This window comes from Manacus vitellinus, unplaced genomic scaffold, assembly GCF_001715985.3.
Source record: "Manacus vitellinus isolate BGI_N305 unplaced genomic scaffold, ASM171598v3 scaffold_0_pilon, whole genome shotgun sequence".
In the NCBI taxonomy this organism is placed as follows: Eukaryota; Metazoa; Chordata; class Aves; order Passeriformes; family Pipridae; genus Manacus; species Manacus vitellinus.
Window position 1 is genome coordinate 34,599,531 of NW_021938789.1, and position 26,637 is coordinate 34,626,167.

General features: G+C 36.9%; 1 protein-coding gene across 2 annotated transcripts in view; it reads left to right on the forward strand.

Moving 5' to 3' along the window:
• The first annotated feature begins 3,141 nt into the window (after nucleotides 1–3,141).
• MARCHF1 (membrane associated ring-CH-type finger 1) overlaps nucleotides 3,142–26,637 on the forward strand; it is a 149,746-nt gene continuing 126,250 nt past the window's right edge. The window contains exon 1 of one of the 2 annotated variants that reach the window (XM_008933124.3): nucleotides 3,142–3,204. The gene's annotated coding sequence lies outside the window, so the exon portion shown is untranslated. Of the gene's footprint in view, nucleotides 3,205–25,591; nucleotides 25,610–26,637 lie in introns of those variants that run through there. The other variant, XM_029963154.1, reaches the window with a different exon arrangement.

The following is a 26,637-nucleotide window of genomic DNA, read 5'->3' on the forward strand; positions in this document are numbered from 1 at the left end:
ATCACAGAATCACAGAATTGTTAGTGTTGGAAGGGGCCTCTGGAGATCACCTAGTCCAACACCCCTGCCAAGGCAGGGTCACCTAGAGCGGGTTACAGAGGAATGCATCCAGGTGGGTTTTGTCTCTAGACAGGTGGGTCATTGTCTCTAGAGAGGGAGACAATGAACTGGATCAGAGTATCTGAATTTTTTCTGTTGCTTTTAATCTGTGATTGTAAAGTCTTGCCATTAATATCAGAGAGGCCAAAAGTCATATTGGCATGACTATCAGAGTTACTATATGTTGCTAGCTTTCAGCTATAACCTTTTTATTCCTTTTACACTAGCTAAAGCACAATGAGGTTGATTGTGCATTTTTTTCCCATGCATCGTGGAGAAGAGATTTCATGGGTGATTAATTTAAACTCTTTTCAATTTATTTTAAGCAAAGACCAGTTAAATAAAACACTTTACAGAATCATAGAATTGTTGAGGTTGGAAGGGACCTCTGGAGATTTCCCAGCCCCCTGATCAAAGCAGGGTCACCTATCACATATTGCCCGGGTCTATGCCCAGTTGGGTTTTGAATATCTGCAAGGATTCAGATGTATCTTGGGCAACCCATGCCATTGGTTGACTACTCTCATAGGAAAAAAACGCCCACAACATTAAGTGGGATATCTTGTACTTAATTTATGCCTGTTTCATCTTTTCCTTTCACTTGATACCACTGCCTTCCTTACTCTGCCCCCAACCAGGTATTTGTAAGCGCAGAACAGATTCCTTTTAGTCTTCTCTTCTCAAGGCCTCCATCTCTCATACCCTCTCCTCATACGAAAGGTTCTCCAGTCCTTTAATTACCTCCATGGTCTCTTGCTGGCCTTGTTCCGCTAAGTCTATGTCTCTCTTTTTCTGGGTAGCCCAGAACTGGGCCCAGGTTCAGGGTGGCTTACCAGTGCTGAGTAGAGTGGAAGGGTCACCTCCCTCAATATGCTGATGATACTCTTCCTGATGCAACCCTGATAGCTGTGTGCCTTCTTTGCTGTGAGGGCACATTGCTGGCTCATGGCCAGCTTGTTGTCCCTCAGGTCCTTTTCTGCCAACATGCATGGGATTATTCCTACCAAGTGCAGGAATTTGCATTTCCCTTTGTTGAATTTTGTGAGGTTACTGTTGGCCCATTTCTCAGCCTGTCAGGGTCTTTCTGGATAGCAACACAACCCTCTGATGTATCGAATACTCTTAGTTTTGCATTATCTGTGCACTGTGTCTCACCTTGCAAGTTATTGATGAATTTCTACTGAAATTTTTGTGTTTCATCAGTTTGTCAGGGAGAAGACAATGGGAGGCTCTGAGAGAAACATTATTTAAGTCAGGATAGGCAATGTTCAGTGTTCTCTCCTTGTCCACTGGGTCAACCTTCGGTCAGCCTTCTTTTTGTGAAAGGCTATCAGGTTGGTCAGGCACAATTTCCCCTCCATATATCCATGCTCAATATGCCCAGACAACTTCTTATCCCACTTGTGTTTGGTAATGGTTTTCAGGTTTAATTTCTCCATTCCTTTCCCAGGAGTCAAGGTGAACTGTGACTGACTTTCTTTAAAGTAGAGATGATATTTATTTTCTTCCAGTCCTCAGAGTTTCCTCCCTCCACCCTGATCACTGTGACCTTTTTTGATGTTTCTGTGGTTGAGTGCTCTCACGATGACATCAGCCAGTGCTCAGTACATGTGGGTGCATCTCATTATGGTTTGTGGATCTGTGTGTGTCCGTTTTGTTTAAATGCTTCCTAACCTGATCCTCCTCCACTGAGAGGAAACCTACCTTGCTCCAGGCTTTCCCACTGGTCGCAGAGACCTGAGGTTGCTGAGAGATGGTTTTCTTAATAAAGAGTGAGATGAGAAAGGCATTCAGTGTGTTGGCCTTCATATCGTTTGTGAGATCTTCATCAGCAGTGGGCCACCATTTTCCGTAGTCATCCTTATGCTGCAGATAACACCAGCAGAAACATTTTCTGTTCCCTTTCATGTTCATGTGAGCTATTTACCCATGTCTGTGATCCCAGTGAAGTTGTCATTCTCCAACTGCATGCACCTCTTAATTCCGCCTGTTCCCTATGCTGTATGTATTAGCATACAGGCTCTTTGGAGAACTGATTTCCTGGAAAAGGTAGGCTGGTAGGCTTTTCTCTATGTACATGCACACAGTTGCAGTTGGACCCTTACAGCCCCGGTTTTTTGCTTACAAATTTCCTCCTGTTGACATTGCCGGACACTGTTTGCTTGCCAACCTGGTCCTTCACTTCCTCTTTTGATTGCTGGTCATCCTCTCCTAACCCTGTTATTCCTAGTTTGAAATTCTTATTACTGGATTGGCCAGCCTGTTGGCAAAAATATTTTTCCCCACTTATGTGGACAACATCACTGCTAAACAATCCTCTGTCCTCGTAGAATATCCCATGATCATGTGAAATCCAAAACCCTCTTGCCCACACCAACTGCTCAACCAATTGTTGACATGTGGGATCTGTCAACTCCTTCTTGACTCTTCTGCTTTTCTGAAAGCATTGAGGAGAAAACTGCCTGAGCTCTCCATGCTCTTGACACCCCTGCCCCCACACTCCCTAACACCCCCCACCCCATACACGAACAGCAATGTAGTAAATGTTAAGTGTTTTATCTTTTGTACTCTTTTGTGAGCAAATTTATGTAAAAACATTGCTGGAGAACTAATTATATGTTTTGACTTTTTTTTTTTTTATTAAGCTTTATTTATTCTTGAATGTTATTCTGCCAATGCTGTATGGGTTCGCTGGTTATAAAAAGGCTTTTTCCACTAGTGTGGCTGATAGAGGGAAAATCATGTATAGTTTTCCTGTGCTCAGGAAAATCAAGGATTTATCTCAAATCAGTCTCAAATTCTACAGAAAGATTAATGGTTATCAGTATCTGGTGAAGAATTTGATAAAAATTGTTTAAGACTACCTTTCAGTTCCAGAATTTTTATTGTAGGTTGTATCATCTGGAAGACACCAGCGTAAAATGTTATCCCAAACCTTGCTTCATAGCATGTTTTAGGACAATTAAATAGACACTATTTTAACATTCTAACTGGTTTCACATGTGTCTTGTTTCTGTTTGTTCTAGGAAATGAACCCAGGAAGTAATGTGAAGGGTCATGTGAAGCTCTGTCATAGCAGAAATTTTCTAAAAGATTGCTTTACCTGTAAGTTCTTCTTTTCTGTTGTTAAATGTTAAATTGTATTGTACAGTTAGAAAAAAACCAGTTTATTTTGAACTGGACTTGCAGCTTGATTGTGAAGAATATCTTATCAAGTGCATTACGTTTAACACCTACTATTATTAACTTTATATTTTAGGGAAGAGCAAGCAAATGTTTTTCTTCTTTTATTGAGGTTTTGAATCTAATGAGCAAGATTTTCATGCTGAGTCGTTATAGGTTATACATCCACTGTGATGCATGCTAAACTGCAAGAGCTTATTTTTCAGAAATTCTTTTAAAAGCAAATGAAAGGTGAAAATCATCCAAACTTATATGAGAGTGTGAAACTTTTCCACTAAAATTCTTTAGCAAAGATTGCATGTGCAGATGCCTGTTGTGACTCAGACATCTTCGGTTTTCAGAGTTATTAAATTATATGATTGTGCCCTTTACAGTTGTGTCACTTGTAGCAAAGAATTTTCTTCAAGCTACAGTGAACTTGTTTAATTTTACATACATCTCACAGTAAACTCCACTTAGGAATTTAAACTGTTGTTTTCATCTCAACTCCAATTGTCTACATCAAAATATTTAAGTGAGATGAACTTGTCTTCCTAGCAATATTGCAAGAAAAAGTATTAAGAGATCCATTTTACATAAAGAACTAAAAACATTAGGCTTGATTTTGACAGATACACGTACGTGGGGGTAGAACTGAGAGCAGAATTCTGAAGTTCTTAGTCCCCATCAAGTGGTATAATTCAAAAATATATAGATAGGCCTAAAAAGGGTATCATGAAGGCGATTGGGAGTTTGCAAGCTAGAATTTAGGCAGTATATTAATTTTCTCCCTTTTGTATGTAATTGTCATGATTTGACTGAACATCAACTAGATATCAAGATCTTGAAAACTTTAAGGAAAAAGGTACTGATGAAAAATGTTTCAAAATTGACAATAGCAGCTTTAAAAAACTTAAAAAAATAATGATTTCAGAATTTTTTCCTTATTTAGCACTCTATTTTAAAATAGCAGCAAAGTCTATACATGGGCAGCACAAGTAATTTAGTTTGACGTAAAACCTGCAACGAAATAAAAACTTGGAAACACTAGTCTTCCACAATTCAAGTTCTTTATGAAGTTTCAGAAAATATCTTGATATTTATTTCTGATTTTTTCAAAAAGTTCTTCTTTGTCTCAGTATTTTTTTAATGCTCTGATGTAACTTAGACAACCATAAATTAGGTACAAACAAGAAAATCTGTCAGAAATTAGAATCTTAATTCTGCACTTTGAGTTGTAAAGTAAAAACTGAACATTATTGTCTTTCTTGTATTAATATTCACACAGTACTGGTGCAACTTCAGCAATTGCCCTGTGTTATCTTAAATGTATTAAAATGACTGATGATGTGCATTTCCTTTGGTTTTATCAAAGAATTTAGAGAGGCTATTTTAAGATAATTCAAGGAGACTTTTACAATTAGTCAAGAAACTACTGCTTTGATAATGCTGTCTTAATAACTGAATTTGTCAGATTTTCAGTATTATTTAGCACTAGTCAGACAAGTGGATTTCCAGCATCATAATGGTAGCCTTAAAAAACCCTACACAAACTGATAAGAGCTAAGATTGAGTTAGAATTGTCTAATATATTTTAATTTTGTCTTCTCTTTCAAGTCTGTTCATGTCTTCATGTTTCCCTGAGAAATCCAAGTATTTTATTTGTGTATACCTGTAGATATAGAAGTGTGTGTCTGCAGATGTGAATCAATTAGAGATATTTATATTCATTGAAGATAAGACAACATTTGGGACAAAAGTACAGAAGTGACTTGGAAAATTCTTAGGTAATAACATGAAGAAAAGTCTTTGATAGGATGCAAACATGTTGTATTGCACACTGAGCAATAAAGCACATTTGCAGCCTCCCAGACAACACATGCGTTATTTGGAATCCTGCAAATATGCTGATTTCTGTCTGATTTTAATATTGTGACTGCATTTGAGGACAAAATAGCAGAAAAAATCTATTACTATATAGTTATAGACAATTTTGAAGTCTAGTTAAAGAGCTGGCAATGTGTAAGCATACTTCCTACCGAAGACTGCAATTGATTTTATAATTCACATATTCAATCATTATATTGGTATAAATATATATATAAACAGAATATATATATATAAACAGAAAAGTCAACATAGAGAGGAAAAAGGATGTTATTATTACTACTACTATTATTATTTTCTGAGCACAGGTTGCTACAAGAGAGAGAAATCTAACATTTTTAACCATCAGATAGTTCCAACTTATTTTTCTCAAGTCTTTTTGTTAGAAATAATTCCATACTGTTGATTGTTATATTGATTAAAAGTCTTTCTGTTATAAATTTATTGTACCTGGTAGTATTCTGAATGAATTAATCAGTGTTGTAAAACTGGCTGTCATGACATACAGAAATGTAACTATATAACTCATTGAGATTTGTAGATCATGGTGACAATTACTTAATTTTGATTGGGTTTGTAATTATTATATTTTTCTCCCAAAAGGAATTTGCATGTATTATTTCTATTAATGTTAGCTGGTGAACAAGTCATAGCATCATAGAATAGTTTGTGTAGGAAGGGACCTTAAAGATCATCTAGTTTCAACTCCCCTGCCATGGGGAGTTTTCTCCTATTCTTCTCATGCCCTCTGAAAAAAGAGATCTGAAATCTTCTCTTGATTCCACTGGCAGTACAGAGTTGGGAGATCCTGATGAGAGTCTAGTGCAAGTAGGGAAAAAGGTGAAACTAATCCAGTTAAAAACCAAAAACACCCTACCAAAACCAGGAGTAAGAATTGATGTCTTTAGAAACTGGTAAAGAATAGCGAAGATTTTTTGTTGTAGAAAATTCCAAGACCCTAAGAGCATATTAATTTCCAAGGAGTGTCTTGCACAACTCTAATTAAGGTTTCAGTCATCTCTGAGGATTGAATCTTCCACTGCTCTCCCCATGCCTGCCTTTTGTCTTTCTGAACTAAACTTAGACTTGAACTTCTATATCATGTGTTGCCTGGTGTAAATTTTCATGTTGGGTTTGGTGAATATATTCAGGTTATACAAGTTATAACTGTAGCATTTTTGCATACTGTAAGCATCTTCCTGATCATAAACTTGTACGGTGCTAACTTGCAGAGTAAGGAGAATAGAATTATTATAAAGGTCTTTCGTCTTTTGCTTTATTACTTATTAAGAAGATTTTTTTTTATAAGGGGTCTGTTGAGGAATATAAATAGATATATCTGAACTGATGACACTAAGAAATACAGCAGCTGTCCCTGTTGCTTGATAATTTGCTTTGCTGAGGTATAATTTCATGCTTTGTTAAAATCAGACAGATATTACCTATGATTTGCTGAAGGTGAACTAAGACGACAGGCTCTGTGAAAATTCTATGTTTTTAAAAATATATGGTACCTAATACTAACTGAAAGTAGTGGTCAGGAAAAAATGTCCTGTAAGTTAAATATGTTGACATAGTTAAGACCACTGATGAAACTAAAACAAAATATTTTATTCTTTACAGACAGTATGCAATCAATGTTTTCTTTAGGCATAAACTTCCTAAATCTCAGGTAGTGTCAGAATGCACATGTAGACATCAAAATGGTACTAGTGAAAATGTGCCTCTGTCTTGAAGCTACTGTCTTGACCATGCTGTAGCAGTAGCTTGGAAGGGAAGGAATGAGTACCATTATGTAGCCTGTCATTTTTACTTCAACTGTTTATTACACTCATTAGCTATTACTCCACAATTAGTCTATAGGAAACGTTATCTGGGATTAAGAGCCAGTGAAAATTGTTTTTGCTGAGTCTGTTTGCAAACAGTTGTTTGTCCTGCAAACAAAACCAATGCATTTTAGAGCATAAGTCATAATGATGTTAGAAAAAGTGCAAAGAGAATTCCCTATAGTTTTTAATTCACGCCAATTTACAGGAACAACGATTTCAGGTGAGATATGGTTATTGTTAGGCTGTATGTCTGCATCTCATACTACCTGCCTTTGGGCAAAAAACTTTGTTTCAGCTTCCTGACAGATGAAAAGTTCAACTCCACTCTCAATAATTTACGCAGTGTGGAGGTATTGTATTGTCAGAGAGATGCAAGGGGTGCAGCAGGACCTCCAGAATGCCCACGCAAGTACACTCATCTCTGAGAAGCTTGTTTGGACCCACTGAAAACAGAACACTCCTGAGAAACCTCATATTGGTAGAGAAGCAACTTACATTTTTTTCCTTCATGTTGCCTAGGGGTTGATGTGTCACTGAGCATTGTGTCTCCCTCTTCTAAAGGAGACTTAAACTCTTCTAAAGTTTAAGGTGACTGTCTCAGGAGATGTCATTTGCAGGATTACTGTTGCCATAGACTACTGATACTGTCTGAAAGACTGTAATGATTGTTACTTTCTGGTGCCATCTACAAAACTAGAGAGGATACTTATTAATGTAATGAACCAAAGACAGCACTGTTCTTGTGGGCACATTCACGTGAGGATGGTCTAATGATTCTCCATTTCCACTGCCACCTCAGTAGTTTCCTGGAAAAAAAAAAAGTGTAAGCTCTTGGCTCAAAACTTGAATGAGAGAGGCTAATTCATACTTCTGTAATTATTTTGATTGCAGTTTATTGTTGTAGTCTATTTCAGGTAAACCCACACTGCATGAATCATAAGAAATTGCTAGTTAGAAAACAGTTAAAATGTCAAGAGATGCTTTTGCTCCTCAAGTAACTAGTTTAGCGTTGATGTCAGGTCTGTGTGGCTTTAAGTTTGGGGTTGTTTTTGTTGCCTTTTTTTTTTTTCTTAAATCGTGTGCATTGTAAGAGCATTGCCTTTCAACTATGCAGTAATCTCTGATAGGTTATTTGTATTTTTAGATTTTGTATGACTTTTGTACTCGGGCTTCAAGATATCCTTTTTATACAGCTATTGCTTTGTAAATAGGTTTGAAGTGAGTGCAACTATAAGTAGAAGGTTTATTGAAACAGAAAACAATCCAAAGAGTGACATAAGATATTACTGACAAACTGACATGAGGGCAGTAGGAATACTGATGTGCTTCCTATGTATGTTTGTATTTTTGTGATTAATCAGTGAAAGGAGTCAATAATCTAAAAGAAGTAAACAAGCAAAACTTGCCTGTTCTGCTATCTGCAGCTTTCTGTTTACTAGGAGGTAGGACATATCAGCAGCTTATGGTTTTTTTGCTTGACTGGCCCAGCAGTGTACATAGTCTATATTATACGGAACCGCGTAGAAGATCTTGAGAAAACAAGATTTTGTGCGGTATTGCCACCTCCCATTACTAGCATTGCATAACTGTTGCTGCAATCTTTGGACTTCCAGGTTCAATTATCTTGTTATGAGTGGTAAAATTGGAAGAATACTGCTGATAGGTAGTATTTGTTTGTTTAAATACTTAAAATACATAGTTATAACTGTAGTTTGTAGCTAGAATTTCTAACAGGTACACCTTGCAATATGCCTTGATTGTTCTCTGACTGGGAATGTGGCTAGACTAGAGCTGTGTGTGTGCTTGCTGCCTGCATGTGAGGGTTCCCTGCTGAGGGAACCCTGTGCATAGGTCAGAGAGGTATGATTGGTATTAATCTTGCATTAATTTGGAAGGTACTGTTCCTGGAATGTTTTACAGCAATCATTCAAGAATTCCTGCTAAAGCAAAAACTTCTTTAATACTCTTTCGTGTAAAATGTCATAAAAGTTAATTCCTGAGGCTACATTAGCACTGACATCACTGACTGCTGTTAATTTCAGAGTACAAAATTTGTGCCAACATCTGGCTTAACAGAGGAGAAAATTTGCTTTGGAGTGTAGAGTGTGCACACTTTGAGTGGCTACGGTTAGATGGTATATATAAACTCTTTCCCCAGTGTGTCAAAGAAAGAGAAATGCAACAACTTCCATTTTGAAGTGAACTTGGCTTTCATATTTAAATGATCTGTTGAAGAGGTGGCAGTAGTGTGCATCTTAAAGAAGGAGGTTATATCATCTATATTTTGTCTCAATTGACATTAGAGGGCAGGAAGATACTGGAATGATCCTTACAGCCTTAGTTTCCTGGGTGCTCCCATCATGAATCTCTCATGGTTTCAGAAGGTCTGATAGCCTGGCTTTCATGTGCTCAAACATGAACACCCCTGAGAAGGGAGTGCAGCTGAGCCTGCTCCTGACATGGAGAAAGAGCAGAGCCATGACACTTGAAGGTTAGAGCTTAGGGTACCTGGGAAGTGTCTCTGCCCTCATGTGTACTGACTTGGCAGTGGGAGTATATGTGTGTTGTACTGGAACTGTCTTTGTGTAAGATGTTACAGTGAAGACATTTCCTGAGAGCTGACAAAATGTAACTGCATTGGTCATAAAGAGAAATTGAAAGCAAAATGTCAACAATTCTTTTCTGACTGTAGATAGACTAACTGAGATTTTTGTTTTGGAAGAGATTGTATTTTATTTTAAATAATGTTTTTTTCTTCCTAAGCAAATCACACTATATTTAAATGGAGCTAAATATACAAAGTATATATATATTCTGCATAAGCAGAGTTATAATGAGACAAACAGATACAAAAGGAAGCTGTTACTGTTTTTTTTCCTGGAAGATTTCTCTAATTTGCAGTGTTTTTAATAGTCCACATAAATCAATTTTCAAAGATGTCTTCATGAATAAAAACTTTGTTATATTTGACAAATGCATTTAAGTACAGTTATACTACTACTGCTATTATTATTAGGTGGCATGATGCCATATTGAACACCTTGAAGTAGACAGATGTAACTCATCTAAAGAGATGTAGTCATAACCAGTAACAATTAAAAATATCTTATTAGCTCGTGAAAGTCTCATCTGAGACCTAAATTTTGATTTTGCTAATGTATCCTAGAAGCAATTCTTTCAACAAAATGTCTAATTGTCTTCTAATTCTTAATGTTACTATGACTCTAACTGCAACCTGTAACTGAATTATTTACTCTAATTTTATGCTTTATAAAAATTCTAGCCTTTTACAATTTATGAAATGTTTTCCTTACAATTTCATTCAATAGGCCCTTGTTTTCTGTCCTGGTAAAATTCTTCATCTATTGTTTTTGTGTATCTTTCGTTACTTTATTCACTTTTGTTCTTCATCATTCCTCTCCTCCAATTTAGTAGTCTGTCCTTTTCATCTGTCTTTCTGCCTGTCGAAGTTTTGTGGATTTTGTACTGTTGAGGTGAACCTAATAGGGTGGGAGTGTTGCAGTGAATGTTTATGACCTTGTGGCAATTGCTTCTGTGAAACTGGTGACACATCCCTCAAAAAAACAGAGAAAGCAATTACAGTAACAGTTTTGGGGAGTTTTTTTCCTACTTCTTTCTTTTTATGTTGGTTATACAAAGCTTTGTTTTGATTCTATTATGCTGTACCTGTAATGTGGTTACTTTATGTTAAATAAGTCATAGCAATAGTCTCTGTTGTTTGTTGCAATAAAACTACCCCAATAACTAATCATGCTTAGTTGTTTTCACATTTGTGATCCATGAATGGAAGAAAAGATGATATTTGCAGACATAAGTTGAGCACTGTTATTATTGCAAGAAGTGTGAGGTAAGAATGATTATAATGATTCTTTGATATCAGTGAATTTTTATCCTTTTGTCTTTTTCTTTTTAACAAGTGTTCCTATTTTAATAAAACTGGGTTTCCAATTTGCTAGATATGACATGCATATTAAGAAATATTCTTTTCCTATGGGAGTGCCTACCGTCTAAATATACAGAAAACACATGGGTTGAAAATAAGGTTTTACAGTGGTAGCTTTTTCTATAAGCAGAGCTTACTTGCTCCATCATTTATGCCTTATGTTCTGGTTGAAAGAAAGTTTCTTAGACTTTAAGTTTCTTACAAGGAAAGTTGTAATGAAGTGCTTTTTCCCTAAAAGTAAAAAAAGAAAATAAAGTGATTATTGGTTAAATGAAGAAATTGCACCCGTAACTGAACAGACAGCGTATGAAGGCAGATGTTCATGCTTGCGTCATACTCGTAGTCATACACTGCCTTGAGTAAACTGGGCTATGCAATTTAAAGAAGGGCACCTCTCAGCTTTTTGTTACTCATGTACTACCGGGGAATCACGCTCAGGCGACAGCGGGGAGTTTCAGTGCTTTTCTAAAGCAAGCAGTTCCAAAAATTGCAACAGTAGGGCACTTGATCTAAAACCAGATTTGTACCTGCTATTAATTGCATCCGGGGTGGATTTCACAGCATGCAGCAGAAAGGGAAAATTTTTTCTTTGCGTCACAAATGTAATGAAACTCTTGACCCAGTGCCACTAATAGCTGTGGCTTAGTTGACACAGTCTTGTAGCTTTTTTAAGTTAGTAGGACAGCAAGAACTCAGGGCTGTGAAAAGTATTTCATTCTAAGCTGAGTAATAGGAGAGAGCAAAGCTGCTTCATTCATTGCTTAGTGTCTCATAGACACCATCGTTTTAGTCTTTCTGGTAAATGCATGTTACAGTATTGTTATTATAGGTCTTATTCTGTCTATTATGGGTCTTATTCTATCTCATGTCACTTCAGTTTTCCTTACCGTTAGTGAGGGGAAAATCCTCTAGCGAGGGGTCATTTCTTAATTGCATGTTCCATCTAAAATGACAATTTCAGTGAGATAAGAGAGCTCTGGGTTTTCAGTTAAGTTTGTTTAAGTTTACTACTTAGGCTGGAAAAGCCAGTGGGATGAGATTTAGGTGATAAAATGCCTTTGCAGGCAGCTGAGGAATACTGGAGGGAGTGAGCAAGAACTGACTAGGAGGAAGTTCTACTATCTATTAATGAGATAGAATGTTATTTTAAGGTAAATGTTTATTAAAATACTAATATCTACAAAGTGTTTATCAATGGATGATATTAGAAAAAAATAGTAATCAGAACAAGATGTGCCACAATAGTTTTTGTGAATATTTAAAGGTGCAGGCTTTGTTCAGGTGCTTTGAGACTCATCTTTCTGGGAAACATGGAAATGTTATCTATGCATTCTTTTCTAAAGAAATTTCACAATACTTCTCAAAATAGTGTTTGCCTGAAGTGGAAATTTTGCTAACTTCAGAAAATATTATTTCAGCTTCAAAAATATTTTGTATTTTTAGATTTCTTCTATTTTGACCTGAACTGGTTCACTACTGTCATGAAACATGTTTGATATTTAATATGTCTTTTTTATGCAAAGACCAAAATTTCATTAAATTCTCTTTGAAGAAAATAAAGGACAAATCAAGAATATCTTTCAAAGATATTCAGTGTAGGTTAAATCCGTCAGTAAGTGAAAAGGATACAGTTTTCAAATATGATCATGGTGGATTTTCCAAGGAATTTGGTGTCAAATTGCCTTAGAAATTTAGCAGGCACAAGGCTTTAAATTTATTCAGACTCTTCAGAAAATTCAAAGCCTAATCCCAGGTTAAGGCACTAAGTAAGCGGCACCCAAAGTAGAGGATCTTTAGGTGCAGAATTTAGAAATACTCTTAGGAAAAGGCTGATTATATTGGTTTTGAGATATTTTTGTTCTTTTTTTTTTTTTTACTTTTCATCTAGCATTTTTTCCTATGTGCCTATTAAACTGACACAGTATAGTCTAATAGTGATATTGTCCAAGGTCTTTATTAATTTTCCCCAGTTTTTTTCTTTTTCCGCTATTTTGTAACTGTTTTTGCTTCAAGTACGTGTTGGATTTCCTTATGCAGTTTCAAGTAGTTTTGTGCTGGTATATTCAAGAGGTATATACCTAGTTACTGAACCTGATATTTTTGTGCATTGGAGAAAGAGGTTTTCCACAGCTATTAGCTGAAGTTTGTGTAATGTGGTCTGATATCTGCATATAGCATCTACTCTGAGACAGCTGCTACCCTTGCGTTTTTTCCACACCGGGTACCTGAATGAAGATATATTCCCCGCTTGCAGTGTTTATTACTAGAAAATGTACTGCAAATGGAAATGTACTGCAAATGGATTGTGCACACCAGATTGCAAGTCTTTATTTCCCATTCTCTGAGCAGCACAGATACCCTAGGTCTTAAAGTTAGGATTACACTAACACCTCCAAGATGTGAAACCACTCCCATCTATCTGCTTCTGAACTTCAAACTTATATTGAAGACATGAACAAAATCACAGCCTTGGCACAAATGTCACACATTTCTTACACAGCAAAGGTCCACCCTTAAAATTATGCTAGGCAAATACACAGACTGAAAATGATGGAACAGGAAATCATTATCTGAATTTGAATTTTAACCATTGCCCTCCCTCCCCCACAAGAAACTTTTTTCAGTAGGAAACTACAAAAAACTGTCAGCAGGACACTGACAAATCTGACCCTTCATTAATTTAGGCTCCTGATAACCTCTTCAGATTCTTTTAAAAAATGCAGTTATTCAGTGAGAAAAACAAGAAAAAACTTATTTATGTCTGTAAATATTCTTGGGAAGGGTGGCTTCAGAATGTGTACTGGAGAGCAATTGTAACCTTTTTCTTGATTGTTTTTGATTGGTATGGGCGAATGATGAAAAATTGTGCTCACTACAGGTGAAATTGCTGTGTGGAGAAGCTTGACACTCTGAAGTGCTTAGTGGAACTTAAAAGAACTGTAACTGGTATTTGGTCTTCTCAGGTTTGATTTTCTTCCAGTGCTTAAGTAGCAGTGTGATTACAGAACAAGTGCTTTTCATAGTCTTCTCATACTGCACAGGAGTTAACTCCAAAAAGTACTACTTTCATGTACTATTAAAGAGAATTTAGCTTTTTATTGAAGCCTGAAAGAACACGTTTAGTCTTATCTTCCAAAGCTAAGCATCCAGGCAGAGGTAAGATAAAAGTATGATCAAATTAATCATGCAATGTTTAGAAAGCTGGTAATGGGTAACACAAAGGAATATGTAACTTAAATCTGTGGTAGAGGTGTGTTAATTTGGAATGAGTATTTAAGACACATAATCTTCAGAAATACATAGAGAGAGTGCATTGAATTGCCTGCGCGTTTATGTTGACGGGTGTGTTTCTTTAGGAAATGATTTTATTGTCTTTCTTCTCCTTCGTGTCTCCTAGATGAATTACCACTGTTGGATGCTGAGCTCCATGGAAAAGCAAAAGATAAAACAACCCCCTCCAAACTCTTGATTTCTTGTCAATTAGTAACGTGTTAAAACCTGAATAGTTCGTATTTCCGTATTTCTTCTCAAAAAATGTTCACAGGTTTGAAAGTAATCATCAGATCCTTCAGAACAGGAGCTTGAGGGATTTGTTTTCTGAATCTGGGTTCGCTACAATTTAAAATGAGAAAGCTGTATTGTGATAATAAATTCAAAGCTAGTATTGCAATGTCCATCTAAGTGTAATAAATATTTACAGAATTAGGTAAGCATCATAATACCAAACTACATTTGATTAGAGATTAATATCTTTGTACTACTTGTGTGACTCTGCTTTCGATATACTTCCAGTTTTAAGATTAAATTTTAAAGTTAATTCCATATTTTTTGTCTTGTAGTTTAACAACACTTGGAAATTCTTTTTATCTGGAGAAAATAAAGAGGGATGAAGAAAAAACTTGTGCATGTTTAGAAAAATGCTGTATCACATATTTCTATACTTAATTGTCTTTATTTAATCAGAAATATATTCCATGTTTGATAAAGAAGCAACCTTTCTGATTTCATTAAATTTCTCAGGCATGTAGAGTTTCACCCAGGGAATATGTTTTGTTTGAAGTCAGTCAGTGACCCCTGTAAAAACGTTTAATTAACTTTTGCCAATGTTAATATAGTTCTGTTATACTCAGCAGGCTGGATGAGCTCCCTCTGGTGGCTCATTTACATTGAGGGTCTGTTTCCTTTCCTTGGTATCTGTTTACTCAAGCAAACAAGGTTCTGACCCCAGGTATCAGCCAGGCATCAGTTCCTTCTGGACTTATGCTTTATTGAAAAACATCAATAATTTTCTTACAGAATGATACAACAGCATTTAAATTTACAGCAGTTTCAGTTAATTTGCAAAATAAATAAAGAGATACTGGGTAACATTATAAGGAAATAAAATTTGATTACTTCCTTCTACGTATAAATCACACAATAGGTGGGTTGCAGTAATTTAGCAGTGGTGCCCACTTAAAATAGTGTTTACTTTTAAACTTAGGAAATATTTTGATATTAAACCAAAATATTTGGGTATTGACCATGAGATTGTGGAGTTCAGTATCAGGCAAGGAGGAAGCAGGGCAGCAAGTAAGAATACAAACATGGACTTCAGGAGAGCAAATTTTGGCCCTTTCAGGGATCTTCCTGGAAGAATCCCATGGGAACAAGCCCTGCAGGGAAGAGGGGTCTAAGAGAGTTGGTTGATATTCAAGAATCACTTCCTCCAGATTCAAGAACTATGTATCCTGGTGAGCAAGAAATGGGGCAAAGGGGTCAAGAGACCTGTGTGGAAGAATAAGGAACGCTTATCAATACTTGAGCATAAGCAGGGAACACACAGATGATGGAAGAAGGGTCAGACCACTTGGAATGAATATAGAGAGGTTGACAGAGTAAGTGGAAATGAGACAAGGAAGGCCAAGGCCCATCCAGAATTAAATCTGACCAAGGATGTCAGGGAAAACAGGAAGAACTACTTCAAATACATCAATAACAAAAGGAAAAATAAGGGTAATGTAGGCCTCTTACTAATTGGAGGGGACACCCTGATAACAGGGGATACAGAGAAGGCACAATTACGGCAGAATGCCACCTTAACATCAGTCTTCACTGACAAGACCAGCCCTCAGGAATCTCTGACTCAGGAGACCAGGGTAAAGAAGTGTTGAAAGAAAGATTTTCCCTTAGTCAAGGAGAATTGGGTTAGAGAACACCTAGGCAGACTTGACATCCACAAGTCCATGCTGAGAGTGCTGGCAGACACTATGGCTAAACCGCTCATGATCATCTTTGAAGTGCCTGAGGACTGGAAGAAATCAAATGTCACCCCAGTCTTAAAAAATGGCAAGAAGGAGGATTCAAGCAACTACTAGCCAGTCAGCCTCACCTCAATTCCTGAAAAGGCAATGGAGCACTTCATTCTGGAGACCATCTATATCCATATGGAGGACAAGAAGGTGATCAGGGGTAGTCAGCACGGATTCACTCGAGGTAAATCATGCTTGACCAACCTGATTGCCTTTTACGATGAAACAACTACCTGGATTGATGAGAGAAGAGCAGTGGATATTGTCTACCTCAATTTCAGCAAGGCTTTTGATACTCTCTCACAACATCCTCATAGAAAAAAAATCAGGAGGTGTGCACTGAATGAGTGGGCAGTCAGGTGGACTGAGACGTGGCTGAACAGCAGATCCCAGAGGGTCATAATCAGGGCACAGGCTATAGCTAGATGCCTGTCATTAGTTGTGTCCCCCAAGGTTCAATACTGGGCCCAGTATTGTTTAATTTATTCATCAGATCACAGGAGGTGATTCTGCCCCTCTGCTCAGCCCTGGTGAAGTCACATCTGGAGTGCTGTGTCAAGTTCTGGGCTCCTCAGTACAAGAAAGATATGGAGCTCCTGGGGCAGGTCCAGCAGAGAGCAACAAAGATGATTAAGGGACTGGAGCATCTTCCTTACAAGTAAAGGCTGGGGTAGCTGGGCTCATTCAGCCTTGAGAAGAGACAGCTGAGAGTGTCTATCGGTATGTGAGGGAAGGGTGTCAAGAGGATGGAGTCAGGCTCTTCTTGGTGGTGCCAAGCAATAGGACAAGAGGGAACAGGCAGAAACTGATGCACAGGAAGTTCCACCTGAACACAAGGAAGAACTTTTTCACTGTGCAGGTGGCTATGTACTGGAACAGATTGCCCAAAGAGGTTGTGGACTCTCCCTCAGTGGAGATATTCAACAGCTGTCTGGATGCAATCCTTTGCAATGTGCTCCAGGGTCTGAATCACAGAATATTCTGAATTGGAAGGGACCCACAAGGATCATTGAGTCCAACTCTTAAGTGAATGTCCCCTAGAGGGATCAAACCTACAACATTGGCATTGTTGGCACCATGCTGGATGACCCTGATTGAGCGGTGATGTTGAACCAGTCAACCCGCTGCAGTCCCTTCCAACCTTACCCATTCTGTGCTTCTGTAAAGCAAATGATTCAAGAATGCGAAGTTTGTGTTTTTAAAGTGGGTTAATCCTGTGGATGAACTGTAATATGAGTTAAAATGAATCTTGGTATCAGAATTCATTTAAGCTATTTCATAGCATTAAAGAGAGGCATAATACATCTCACTCTTTATAGTCTTCTTAAAATTATGAAGCCAGGGCAATTTGTGGGTCAAAACCACCAGCAAATTTAAAATTAATTTGCCATCTCTGTAATGTTAGTTTCCACAAATCCTTTCTAACTCCATACTGTTGTAATTTAATGGGATCCTTATCATACTAGCATTGAACTGTCCTCTCTCTGAAGCAGTGGGAGAAGTTTCAAACCCAAACAGCCAATGCAAACTGGACATAAGGTTAAAAACTCAGTTCAATATAGAAGAGTTCATTTTTCAAGGTATTGTCAATAACTCTGGTTATGGAATAGAATACTAAAAAAATAGAGAAGTTATAGTTCTTGGAATATGAGTATTTAGCCAAAGATAAAATTTTACTTATATGTTTCTGAAGGAAAGGAAGATAAAGGAGTCACAGCAGATGAAAATAGGAGGGAACTAACAATATTTATAAGCTTATAAGATAGACATGTAAAATAAAGGCAAAAATACAGTATAATCAACAATAGACACCTGTAGGAAGTTGAGGAGAAATATCTTATAAAAAGTGGTTTGAATGAATATTCATTTGCATGTTTTAATTAATATCTTGCATTTTTCTTATCCCTTAAACATCCTGGCAGCTGAGATTCACAAAACAAATAATGCTTAGCAAACATCTTTGTAGGCTTTCAGTATTCACACAGATGGACCTTTTATTTTTTGATCACGAATTGTGCATCTGTCTTTGTTCTTTATCAAATAATGATCCAGAGCACAGTTCATAGCATAATACTGTGCACCTGAATATCTGCATTAAAAATAAACAGTCTTGGTCTTCCAGTCTAATATGTGGCTAGTAACAGAAGCAAATGAGCTAGCAAATGATTTTCTTTTATGCAGGTCTTTTATAACAGTTTCTCACTGTCTTCAAGTTCAGCTTCTCCTTGATGCTGGTGATCAGAATTTGAGAAGTAAAAGGTCTAGTATTTGAGGAAGTTATTGGTGTACTTTTTTCAGGACTAAGAAGAATTGGAAATAACTTGCTTTATTGGAACTGTGTTTACATTCTTGCAGCTGATGATAACTAGCATTTTCCAGTCATCCTTTCATAAAGAAATACGCTGATCCTTACTATCAGTCTGTGCTCCTGGCTGCTACCTGAGTTCTTTTTCCTGTTCTACCAGTGCCATAACTGCTGCTTGTACTATTAAACTTCATCCTGTTTCTAATGCTCTCATCTGAAAGACTTGGACAAGTCTTCCAGCGTTATGTCCTTGTCCTCCTGTGTTGATTGACAGCTTTGAAGGTTGGCTAAGAAGTTGAATCCATTCTTAGCAAGCAACGCTGGAAGTCTTTTAAGATTAATGGATTCAGGTTTGCAGTGTTTAACCCAAAACTACGAGGGTGGATTCCACTGCTTGCTAAATTGTCATGTTTCTATCATAAAGACTGTTAACCACCTTATGATAGAGAGCTGTTTAAATACCTTTTTCATCTGCGTCATTAAGAAGTGGGAAATAATGCGAAAAATAGTGGGAAGTAATATTTTAGGTGGCAATATCTTTATTTACCCTCTATTCTGAAGAGGCACATGGACAACAGCATTTAAATTTTGTATGCTGGTGGAAATGGGCAGCTAGACAGCATGGCATGCAGATTAATTCCACCACTGCAAAACCAGGAATATAGTTTTATACAGTGTAATTTTATTAAATATTACTGCCTTTATATTGCTGAAGGTCAGCACCGTTTGTAAGCAAACTGATGGTTGAGAGGTTAATGTTTATCACAAAGGTAGATGTTCATCATACTTCACCCAGAGAAGTAATAGGACTTTTTAGTACTTGTGGGCATACACACAAGTTGGATATTGCAAATTAGAATGAACATAGGATTCCTGTCTGTGTAGTGAGTAGGTAAGTGTCACTGCAGTATAAATATTTTTTTCAGTGGACACTGATAATTTCAGTTCTTTTGTAATGTAAATTCACTGAATACATAGTCTGCCCATTTTGCCTTAAAGTTGGTCATTGCCTTTTTTTGCTTATAAACAAAAAAAACTCCAAGTAAACAAAAATTCTAAATGGGCTGTTCAAGTTACTGGCAGTTTGTAGAACTTTGCAAGTCTTCCCTTGTTCCCTATTTCATGGGGACACTGTAGTGTGGTAAGTGAATAGTATGCTTGGTTTAATTTAAATAAACTTAATGCACACACTACATTGGAGGCATCTGTGAAAATCTGTGTTTGGCAGTGAAATTCAGTTGGTTTTAATTCTGTTATCTAGGAGATAATGGAGATAATTTGTTTTAACTGCCCGGGCAACATTTTATCCAATTTGCCACCATTCTTTCATTTCTTATCTCACTTTTATCTAAGTTTCGGCTGGTTAAACTTTTATTTGAGGTACTGGTGATATTTTAATTCAGTCTCAGATATTAGTTTTTGATTTTTTAGCTTGTTTTTTGACTTGTACCCTTCCATGAACTTGGCTTTTCTGATGTTCTAAAAATGTTCTAGGCTGTTCTACTTAGGCAATATATCTACACAGAATATGCAAGTGGCAAATAGATTCTTCCATGTTTGCACTCACTTCTGTTTTAGCTTGTCCATGGAGGAGAAGATGACCTGTGCTTAGTAATGCTGTTGATGAAAGGATGTGTAATAATGTACAATATCCTGTGAATAGCAACATAGAAAAATATCCAAAGACATTAGTTTGAAATTTTCAGTTGATTACTTAATACCTTTAATACACTTATATTGCTGTAACATGCTGTATTACATTACATGATAGTTCTCAGCACTTCAGTCAATTGTGAAGCTGAAGGAGACAAAGGAAAAAGCCACCAAAACCTCCCTGAGGATCTAGTAACATGATGACAACATTCAAGTTTGTACCAACTCCGTGTAGTATTTAAAGAGTGACTTCTGATATGACATCTCACAGCCATTCATTCTGATTTGTGAAGACTGCAAAATCTATTCACGTTTTTAAAATAACTTTTAAATGTTGCTTTTGATGAGGATTTACTTGAATATGAGTTCTGCTGAAAACTCTTGCATTTCTGAGGCTCCTCCGTTTGAAGCCAGCCCACAGTGCAGAACAGCATTTAGGACACACTTGTCCAGACGGCAGAGAACAACAGGTTTTCCCATTCAGAGGAAAAGATACCTGAAATCTGCTGCTTTGGGATATTTGTGTTTGGCTAAAGATATCTTTCATATTTGCTGTAATTCCATGACTAACTTTGAACTGTAGTAGCCTTAAAGGATGGGAGAAGATCTAAAGGAATTTTTCATTTTTCTGAAAACTCATTTGGTTCTAGTGTCATGTAACTTCAGGATGCTGTGGAAATCCAGGGGATTGCTTTATATCAGTCCTGTTTGGTCCGCATTAGACTACTGCTAGCTGCACGTTTAATTTAAGTGTTAGAAGCTTCTGCAATTTAAAGTGACTGTCCTTCATCCTGGTTGATCATTATCTAGTATGCATCTACTTCCACAGCTGCTGTAGTGTTCAGACTTTCTTCTTTGTATCTAAACTGTGATTATAAGACAAACTATCCCTGTTAGATGGTAAAAGGAGCATAGTATATACAGTGTTTGTAGCTTTTCTGTTTAGTTTTCGAGGACAGTGAAAGTTGTTCCTAAATCTCAGGACTATAGACGATATGTCTGTAGCCTTTTGTATATTGTGTATTCATAGCCAATGTATCTTTTTGACAAATAATGTGGAGTCCAAACTACCAACTTGTAAATGTATTATGTCCACAATGATTTTTTTTTTTAAATTCAAGATAGCTTTTGGCTGAAATATCATATGATAGGTACACTACATCTTATCTAAAGAGCATTTTATGTGAGCATAAAAGAATTAGAATTACCTTTGTCTGATAGTGGTATTTGTGGAGGTAAACTTATTATGTTTTTTTTCAATTAAAGAATCTTGTAAAAATTTGAGATTCCGTAAGTGATGGCAACAAGGCAGAGATCTTATATATAAGCTGCCAGTGAACTGGCAGTACACTAGTACATCGTTTCCTTGTAATTGTGTTAAAAAAGGGGTTGTATTGCTGTTTTTCATTCTCTCATTGACACTTGCATCACCATGGTTGAACTATTGACCCTAGCTGATCAGATTCGTTTAGTTTGATGCAGTAGTCTTGTGTAAATGGGTATGGTGAGAAGATAATGTGCTCCTTATTAAATTAAACTAAAAACATTGTGTGATTGTGTGTGTATATAGGGTTACAATTCTTATCCCTTTTTGTTGTCAGATTCTTATGGAAATGCTTCCAGGGATGGTTTGTGCAGGGAATGCATGTGTCCTGAGTGTGAGAGAGCCATGGGGAAATGGAATAGGTGAAGAGGTTGCATGTGTTTCTGGCAAGAGCAGAAACATACACGGTGGTCTACTGCTAGGGAGCAGACTTACATTGTGAAACTCCCAGCCTTAAAGGATGGGAGATCTGACAGTTCACAAAGTATGTACTGAAGGGAGTGTGTTGGGTGACTAAAAACGAAGTTGGATCTCTTGGCTTATCTGAGTTGGGATTAGTAGGGTTTCAAACCATAAGCAAGAGGAGGGAGAGGTGACACTTCTCTCTTCTGTAGTTACTTACTTCAAGAACTGTGAATTATATTTCAAAATGTAAATCAGTTACTAATGCATATCCAACAATAGATCTCTTCTCTGACAATGTCATTTTCACCTGCTCCAGGTGACCAATTCTCTTATATCATTGTTATCTTCTTGAGACTAAAACCCTATCATGCTGCTTTGCAAGGCAGCTTCATACTTCACTGAGCAGTTGTCATGCAGTCCTTCGGGTGAGGCATGGCACTGAAATTATGGCTCTTTGGGTGGTACATCTGCCAAAATTAGCATTCTTTAAATAGAACACCGCAGGCTGATCACCGTGGGGAATGAGTGGAAATAGATATATTTTCTAATGAAGAGGGTTGTGTGTGTATATATAAAATCACTTTTTTTCCAACTTTGAAGTATGTTGGGACTCTGGGAGCTAAAAACACATTGTAAATTGAAATTGATAGTTTCATCGTTTCTTCAAGATGTGCTCTGATGTTGTACTGCTGTTCTGAGATCATGGGTGTATTAACACCTGTGCAAAAGTTTTACGTTTTATAATTCTATCATAGTAAACTTGAAAAAGCAAAAGTTTTCCATTCCAAAGATGGAAAAGTTTAGTGAAAAATGATCCCAACTGCACCTCTGCCACTGACTTTTACAGTGTGCATTTGGATACGTCTCGTATTTTCTAATAGCTTCGTTATCATGAAGTAGTGGTACTCTCTATATTTCTAGATATAGCAGTATGAGGCTTAGTTGTTTTTGCCACTTGTTTTAGCACTCGGACTAAGAGGAGCCATGTCCAGCATATGTACAGTGAAGGCAATTGCATATTAATTTAAAATCTGCACATGGTGAAGAAATGTAATTAGTGAAACAGTCAAGCAGAATGTGAACATGGACCTCCTTAATCTTAGAATATAGCCCTTGTTTTGGACTAGGGTTTTTTTTTGTTACATATGTATTAACGTTATAGGTTCACTCTGGGGGGAAAAGAGGGGCCACACAACTTCATAATTTTAAAAACAACTAAGCACATCACACCCTTTAAGGTATTTATTCTGCCTAAAACAGACATAGATGGGATTAAAGAGATTACTGGTTAACCTAGAAATCTCTGATTTAAATCTCAAGTTCATATGATTTATTGGCACAGTATCAAAAGGCAGGTTGATTTTTTTTTTAAGCTTAACTAGACACAAAAGCATATATAAAGGAAAGTTCCATTTTAATACCACAAACCCACTACTTTTCTATCAATGTTTTTATCAAAGAGGTGAGTGATTATCATGACAAAGTAGAACCAGGCTTAGGAATTCTTAATCTGGTTGTGCCTCGGAGGAAGGAAAAGAATTTTTCTGTAGCTTTAAAACTTTGTGTTAAACTGAAAAGGAACATTATAGTCAAATTTAAGATTACAGTTAGACTTTGCCTGCCTGGTGTATGACATTTCTTGTCTTTGAATACTTCTGGAATAAATTTTTGACTTATCACTGTCTGGGTAGAGTTGGAGCTTGTCTTTTTTTCTTTATTTATATTCAAAATTCAGAAAAATCTCCCTGTATACATTGGAACCTATTTAAACTTACATTCAAACTAATTTTGAAATATAGGAGATGAAAAATGGAGTAAGCATGTAAAATACAACTAAAAATGTGTAAAGGGACTGTGTAAATGGCAATAGACTTTACTTTTTGTAAATCTATTCCATGACTGTGGATATATAGAATATATATATATTTTATAAATATATAAATATAAAAATGTGCAGAAATACACATGTCTTGCAGCATCTGTAAACTCCTACTACAGATTATGTTTCTCTGTTAATGCATTTGGTAAACTCTTATATTACAGTGTGTCAATATACCTTAGTTTAGACCAGTGATGTAAAACTGAGATGACAGCATGAGCCAGATCCCAATTTATCTCAGGCTAGTCCCTTGTAAGCACTATTAACTCAGACTGAGAAATAATAACTAAAGTAGTGGAGTAGTGAATCAACAGTATTTTAAATCCTCCCCACATGGCTTTGTAAGAGAATCCAGGCTGTATATAATGCTATTATTTCTTGTTAGAATTCCAAGTGCTACTGTGTACAGCTAGAAATTATTTAAATCAAGGCTTGGATAATGTTTTTTTCTTTAACTGACATATTAAAACATTGTTGGTGTTTGCTCTGGGTGTTTTTTATTTTCTATTTCATTCCTGTGTTATTTATACAGTGCTAAGAATTTGACTTCTGATGTAATAATTTCTTTACTATTTTTAATCAAAATCAATTTTGCTGGCATTTCTAATGCTTGTCAAGAATAATAAAATTTTTAAGGAAGCATAAATGTTAAGAGTTTCCTTTCTTCATATCCATTTTTGTAATACAGCACCTGGGATATTCTTCTATTATTTTGCATTTTAAGGGGGGAGAGATGCTGAAACAGTTTTTCTGGGTGTTCCTCTTCTTGTTAACTGAGAGAACTGAAGTTGTTGGGAGGGAGAAGCTCACATAAATGACATTCCCAGAGCGCGTGTGAGTACTGTAAAGGCACGTGTGTGTCTGCCTTTGGCTTGCCCTGCTGAGCTGGCTTCTCGTGATGTCTCCGGAAAAGACAAGTGCAGCAAAGGGTTAACGTTTTACTATCAACCTCAGAAAGGCACATTTGCAATCCCTCCCAGTCTTGTCTTCCTTTTTACACCTCATTTGCTCACCGCTGCTATTCACTTCAAGGCAGATCCTTTGACCTAAGCAGATTATTGTAGACGCATGAAGGACACAGCAAGCTATCCTGTGCTTTTAAAGGAGGAGATTTTGGCTCCAAAATAGGACACTAAGCTTTTCAGCCTTCTGCTGCTGTACCTAGTCAGCACGAGGCAGTGTCTGGGGGTGCTTAGTGGACTCCTGTGGAATCGGATGGGAAACAAAAGCAGAAGTGGCAGCTGCTGCAAATGTGGGAGCCTGTGCCGTTAGTGGGAAGCGATTGCTAATAAAGGCCTGCGAGACCCGGGTTTCCTTGGTTTCCATGACAGTTATTAGGTAACACAGAAATTGAATTGTCTCCCACAGTGCTCTTGGGGGATAGTGGTGTGAGGGGGTGCTCCAGGGACACAGACTTGCAGCAACTCATCACTCTAAGCATGTGAAACTCTCTGGATTGTTGCACCTTACTTCTTTGTTTGCTGTGTCTCATTTGTGTTTGCAATTTTCTCTGCTTTGCTTTTTTTTTTCTTTTTCTTTTGATGGAAGACCCTGGCATATGCTATACCATTTCTCAAATAATATTTTCCCCTTTTTATTTAGAGCTGAGCTTGGCAAAGAAAGGATATGAACAATTATACAGGTGGGCTTCTCGGGGGGAGTGAAGATATAAGGCATCCAAACAGGTACTGGCAACCTGCAGCACTGTAAAAATGCCCCTCCAGCAGATTTCTGTAGTTCCAACACGGGAGACTGCCAGCAATGGGAGAAGTTCAATGGGCACAAACAAAGAGAAGAGCAAGGAAGTCGAGGTAAGAGGAAGGTTTTGATTTGCTATGGTAGGACAAGTCTGCCTTTGGTAGTCAGTAGGTTTGGCCGCTCAGCAGGATGCAGTGTGCTGGAGCGTTGCACAGTACACATGGGTGCAGCTTTAGCACACTGCAGCAAGATTCTGTGATAGCATCATGTCAGCATTACAGAAAGAAGGAGCCTATTTTAAAAACAAAATAAATAAATGAAGGAAGTTGGAAACTGGATTAGGGGGTTCTAACAATTTCATTTAAGTGCTTGCAGCCTGCTAATACTGACAGTCACTGTTCCCTATAAGCTGTAAAGTAGCAGTTTCTTTATAACAAGTTGGATGAAAAAGTAGTTTTAGTAAAATTCCTATCTCTGCTTAAAACCAAGAAAAATACCATTCTAAAGCTTGTCTTTCTAATACACGTGTTATTCATAGGCAACATAGGCATGAGCTCTATGACTTAGTCTTTTTAGAGGCATAAGTGTTTAGATTTTTATCCCTTGACTGACTTTCTTTGATTCATAAACATACAAAAGTGTTGTTTCATCAGTAAATATCATATCCTGTTGTCTCTCAGTTAAGAAGAAACTGTAGATTTGTATTGTATTAGTGGTTAGTAGAAAAAATACAGAAAATCTGTGTAATTTTAGTGGTATTTTTACCTACCTGTTGGAATCTCTTTTGCTACGTAGATCAAACATGCATTGTGCAAGACCAAAAAAAAAAAAAAAGACATCCCTTCCAATCCCAAAACATAAGTAGTCTGTTTGTAGATGTAGCAGTAAATGTATATAACATAGACATCTGCTTTTTACAGACATGTTTCTTGTCTCTATGTTTTTCTTTTTCTCTCACTGTATGGAAAATAAGGAACTATTGGGAAAACAAACATGATGTCTTTTAAGTATTGTCTGAGAGACTGTGACAAACTGCATCCCTGAAAGGACTCTTTGTGTTTGTGTGACATAGTTTGCAGGAAACTGTTAAGTTCAACAGATGGTTGATATTTGTAACAGGTCTGTGTTTGTGGAAAAGCAT